Below are 6,025 nucleotides of genomic sequence, written 5' to 3' on the forward strand. Positions count from 1 at the left end.
GCATTACTTTGTATCGGTAATTCTCCCTTCTTCGAGTTTTCTATACTAAAACGTTTTAGTATCTTCTCCAAGTAAGTGTTCTGACTAATTCCAATTAGTCTCTTACTTCTTTCTCTTACTATCCTTATTCCCAAAATGTAAGAAGCCTCTCCGAGGTCCTTCATAGCGAAGCACTTCCCGAGCCAGGACTTAACTTCCTGCAGAGTCGGGATGTCGTTTCCTATGAGTAATATGTCATCGCCATATAGAACGAGGAAGCTAACTATACTCCCACTGGCTATGACATATACACATGATTCATCTTCGCTTCGTACAAATCCAAACTCTTTGACTTTCTCATCGAAGCAAAGATTCCATCTGCGAGACGCTTGCTTAAGTCCATAAATGGACTTCTCAAGCTTACACACTCTATTCGGATGCTTCGGATCCACAAACCCCTCTGGCTAAGCCATGTAAACATCCTCAGCCAACTTTCCATTAAGGAAAGCAGTCTTGACATCCATTTGCCAAATCTCATAATCATGAAATGCGGCAATCGCTAGCATCACTCTAATAGATTTTATCTTTGCAACTGGTGAGAAGGTCTCATCATAGTCAATTCCGGGAGTTTGAGTAAAGCCTTTCGCGACCAATCGCGCTTTATATGTGTGTACGTTTCCATCCACGTCGGTCTTCTTCTTGAAGATCCATTTGCACCCAACGGTCTTACGTCCGGGCACATTATCAACCAAATTCCAAACTTGGTTATCATACATGGATTGGATCTCGCTATCCATTGCCTCTTTCCATTTTGCAGACTCCGGGCCTGCCATGGCTTCCTTATAGCTATTAGGTTCATCAAGATTTATTAGTGTACCATCACTAATATACGTGTCCCCTTCGGTAGTAATATGAAAACCATAAAACTGGGGTTGAATTCTAACTCTATCGGAACGTCTAAGAGGTAAAAATTCGTCAATCGGTTCAATCGGAGTTTCCTCCTCGGGTTGAGTGCCAGCGGTAGAGGTTCCTTCATCTATCGACTCTTGAATCTCTTCAAGCTCGATTTGCCTCCCACTGTCTCCTTGGCTTATGAGTTCTCGCTCTCGGAAAACTCCTCTCCTCGCAACGAAGACAACATTGTCCTTCGGTCTATAGAAGAGATATCTAAAGGATTTCTGCGGGTAGCCGATGAAAATACATCGCTCACTACGAGGTTCGAGCTTGTCGTGAGTATCTCGTTCGCAACCCCAAACCTTGATATGTGCTAACGAGGGAGCTTTCCCTGTCCACATCTCGTGAGGTGTTTTGGCAACCTTCTTAGTAGGGACTCGGTTAAGGATATGGGCGGCAGTCTCTAAGGCATACCCCCAAAAAGAGATAGGTAGTGAAGCACGACTCATCATAGAGCGAACCATGTCCAACAAGGTTCGATTACGCCTTTCTGCCACACCATTCAACTGCGGTGTCCTAGGAGGCGTCAATTGTGAAACTATTCCACACTCCTTGAGATAATCGTGGAATTCAAGACTTAGGTACTCTCCTCCTCGATCGGATCGAAGCATCTTGATTTTCCTGCCCAAATGATTCTCCACTTCATTTTTGAACTCTTTGAACTTTTCAAAAGTTTCTAACTTTTGCTTGATCAAATAGATATACCCATATCTACTATATTCATCGGTAAAATTCACGTAAAAGCGGTTCCCATCCTTCGTGGTTGATCTAAACGGTCCACATACATCGGTATGTATTAGGTCCAATAGACCCTCACCCCTTTCGCAAGTACTTGTGAAGGGTGACTTAGTCATCTTTCCAAGTAAACAAGACTCGCACGTGTCATCTTCCCTAAGGTCGAATGACTCCAACACTCCATCCTTTTGGAGTTGGGCTATGCGTTTCTTGTTGACATGTCCAAGACGACAGTGCCACAAGGATGCTCTATGCATACTATTGGAAGAATCTATGTTCAAAACATCATTTCCTAAGTTATCAACAATCATAACGGTTTCATATATTCCATTACATGGTATAGCTTCAAAATAAAAGACACCATTTAGATAAGCTATAATAGAACCATTCTCATTATTAAAAGAAAATCTAAAACCTTGTCTAAACAAACCATGAAATGAAATGATGTTTATAGCCATTTCTGGCGAATAGCAACAATTATTCAAATCTAAACATAAATTATTCCTAAGCACTAAAGAATACACTCCAATCTTGGTCACAGGCGACGATCTTCTGTTCCCCATGATTAGATTGATCCTTCCTTGCTCCACATCCCTACTTCTTCTTAGTCCCTGCACATTAGAGCAAATGTGATAACCACAACCGGTATCAAGAACCCAAGAAATAGCATGATTAGAATCGTTAGATTTAATTGTGTATATACCTGCGAAAGACGGCTTGATCTTTCCTTCCTTAATGGCTTGCAGGTACTCTGGGCAGCTTCTCTTCCAATGTCCTATCTTATGGCAGTGGTGGCACTCTGCCTCCTTTGGGTTAGGGCAGGGCTTAGCAGGATCAACTTTGGTCCCACTAGAAGAGGCACCATCTCGGGCTTTAACCTTGCGATAGTTCTTAGACGAGGCCTTCCTCTTCTTTCCCTTTCCTTGACCAATAGCCAAGACAGGAGCAGCGGGTGGATTAGGAGTTGGTGCAACATACTTGTCTTTGAAGTTGCTCTCAGCGACCCTCAAGAGACCTTGGAGTTTGCTTAGGGTGACCTCCTCTTTGTTCATGTGGTAGGTCATCCTAAATTGATTGTAGCTCGGAGGCAAAGAGTGAAGCACCATGTCGATCGCCAAGTCTTCCCCGAAGTCAACATTTAACTTGCGAAGGCGGTCGACATACCTTTGCATCTTTTGCAGGTGCACGGTAAGAGATTCTCCATGACCCATATTAGCGGAAATCATGTTAGTGAAAATCTCATAATGCTCTTGTCTCGCGTTTTGGTGGTATCTCTCCAATAAGTCTTGATGCATCTCGTATGGGTACATGTTCTCATAGGACTTTTGGAATTCGGAGTTCATGGTGGCTATCATGATGCAATGTACCTTCGTTGCATCTCGCTCGTGAGTTTCAAAAGCGGTCATTTCAGCCGGAGTAGCGATTTCGGGGTTGATTTTCTCGAGCTTCTCATCGAGGACATACTCCTTATCCTCATAGCGAGCAATGGTGCGAATGTATCTTATCCATTCACTAAAGTTCGTCCCATCGAAAGTGACCTTTTGACAAAGGCTCATCAATGTGAAAAAACTAGCAGCAGCGTTGTTTGCGTTCGACATCTACAAATAGAAAGGACAAAGATAGGTTAGATTATGAATCCCTAATTATCACCCAATAAGAAAAATTAGGGCTAGGATCCAACAACAATATTTACATATTAGAAAAGGGATGCCGTAATCCAACACGTAAATAATATGAAGGTAAGTGAATGACGATTCACTAATTCTCCACCATAGAAACCTAACTATAAGTCCTAAATGTATTGAGAATTCCTAGGTTTGGATGAGATTCATTGAAACTATTCAATGGCATGTTTAAATCTCGATATGCCCCTCTTGTTTGTGACTGGGATACCGAGGATCACAAAGCGGGTGTGAATTACCATGCAAATTCACATGGTGCCTTCATTGTAATGATCACCTATTCGATGTGCCGGTAAGCCACACACGCTCCATCGAACTATGATAAACAATGAATCACCCTTTGCCACCTTTGCTTAGAACCAATTAGTGTGCCGGTAAACCACACACGCTCTACTAACTTCTTAGCAAGGGTGCAAAGTGTAATTTCATGGGATTGCATCAATTCACTTTTCCTAAAGTAACTAAGATTGGGAAATTTAAAAAAATATGTAGTTACTTTGTATTTCATATTATACTTTTAATGAGAGGATGAGGTTGCCCTATCCTACCCGTTCGGCTAACGACCCTCCACCGATCAAGCAAGCAGTGGGTGTGAGTGTACAACCATTAAGCACCATTTTATAGGCCGCAACCTTATACCCACCTTATAGATCGGCTTCGTGAATGAGGCCTACTAACGGTAAGACTAGCATTTTAGTTATACATATATATATTAATCTTGTAATATTATATTAGTATAGGGTTGTATTTTAAACTTTTAAAAATCTAGGGTTTGAAATTTAAATTGTCTATATTAAAACTTTTAATCACAAAACATAAATTTCAAAACTTGAGGACAAGTTTTAAACATTTAAAACATGGAGGATCAAATAACAAATAATTCCAATTAACAATTAATTTCCTAATTATCTATATTTGATTTATTCAAGATTTATTGCAAGATAATTACCAATTTAATCAAAATAATTAATTAATTATCACATAAGGAAATTAAATATTTTATTAGTTGATAAATATCTTTAATTAGATCAAGATTATAGTCATATATATCAAAAAATCGGATTAGGGTTGATCTAATATGATTAAGGTAAGTTTCCATAAGATAATCATGAAGAAATCCCGAATCTGACCTTTCCTGACACTTGGACTCGCCGAGTGCACCAAGGGACTCGCCGAGTCAGGCCAACTCGCCGAGTCCATGACTCAGAAACACAAAAAAAAAAACGAATTTTGCAGTTAAGTTTCAAACAAACAAGCAACAATTTAATAGAAACCAAGCTAGTCTCTGATACCACTGATGGGTTTTAGCCATAAGAACTTTCCTATGTGCGCATGCAAAACCCTAATGCTTGGATCTAGGCTTTCTAATTAAACATGCTTTGAATCCAAGACTTCTAATGACTAGTTAGGTATAAGAGCAATACAAAATCAGATCTAGAATCATACCTTTGAATCTCTTGTTTGATCTTGTTGTCTTGGAGCTCTAGAGTCACAATTGTCACTCCTCTAATGGCTTACAAACACCAAATAGCAAGGAGATGATTTGAGAGAGAGGAGAGGGGAGGAAATTCGGCCAGGGATTCTCTACTTGAGATAAGATGCCGATTTCCCTTTGCCATAGGGTCTATTTATACTTGTAGACTCCTTAAGGGTTACAACTTAAACCCTAGTTGGATAATCTTCTCTTAAAGCAATCCAAATCCATTCCTTAGATAACCTTGGACGATTTTAAGCTATCCCTAGCTTCTAGAATTCGTCCATCCTTTATCCAATAAGGATTTACAGTCTAAAGTTTAACTATCAAACAATTGACAGTTTATACCCTCTTATTTAATTAATCTCTTTAAGTCACCAAATTAATACCAATTAATTTATGACTTATATTAATCAAATAACAATATTATTATTCTTTATATTATTCTCATAATATATTAATAATATTTATTCTCTCTTAATAAATCATCCTATCAAGTTGCTATGGTGAAGGCAACCCAAAAGGACCATGCACAATCGGGTCAAATATTTGCCTAATATAGTTGCAGCCTTAGACACTATTCCAACAGTCTCCCACTTGGATAAGTCTAGTAACTATATGCACAAGTACAATTCGATTTGCAATCGTAGCTCTCAAACACACTGTCAAACTCTGATCTAATCAATCTTGTCCTTTAGATGAGGGATCGTACAGTCCTCTGTTAGATATCATGCTGACAATTCTATGGAATGATCAGTCAAGCATTTAGGTTTCTCGATCTCTGATTTATTTGACATAGAACTTAATCGAACACATCAATTCAGTTCTGACCGGGCCCGACACATAAGTCAAATCAAATCATCGAGCGGCCGAGATTTGTCCAAGCTTCAAGTTACTTCCCATGTTTTGCTTATGGGAGGACGTTAGAGCATTAAAATATAACATTTTGTCTTGCATGCCATGTTGACATCAGGTTCACAATGATTGTAGTTGAGACGTATGTAGTTAGCACTTAGTAGTGTTAGAGGTGTGAGACCTATATCCTATTTATTTCTTTCCTTTCCTTCTTTGTGTTCATTGAAAAAGAACACACCTAATTTGATCTTTATTTATACTTTTAGTAAGTTATGCAAAGACAAAATTGCAAAAATGGTCCATGTAGTAGGCATTTTTTTTGGGGTTTCAGTCAAAACCTCGATTT

This window comes from Lactuca serriola, chromosome 9, assembly GCF_051521515.1.
Source record: "Lactuca serriola cultivar US96UC23 chromosome 9, Lser_US96UC23_V15, whole genome shotgun sequence".
In the NCBI taxonomy this organism is placed as follows: domain Eukaryota; kingdom Viridiplantae; phylum Streptophyta; class Magnoliopsida; order Asterales; family Asteraceae; genus Lactuca; species Lactuca serriola.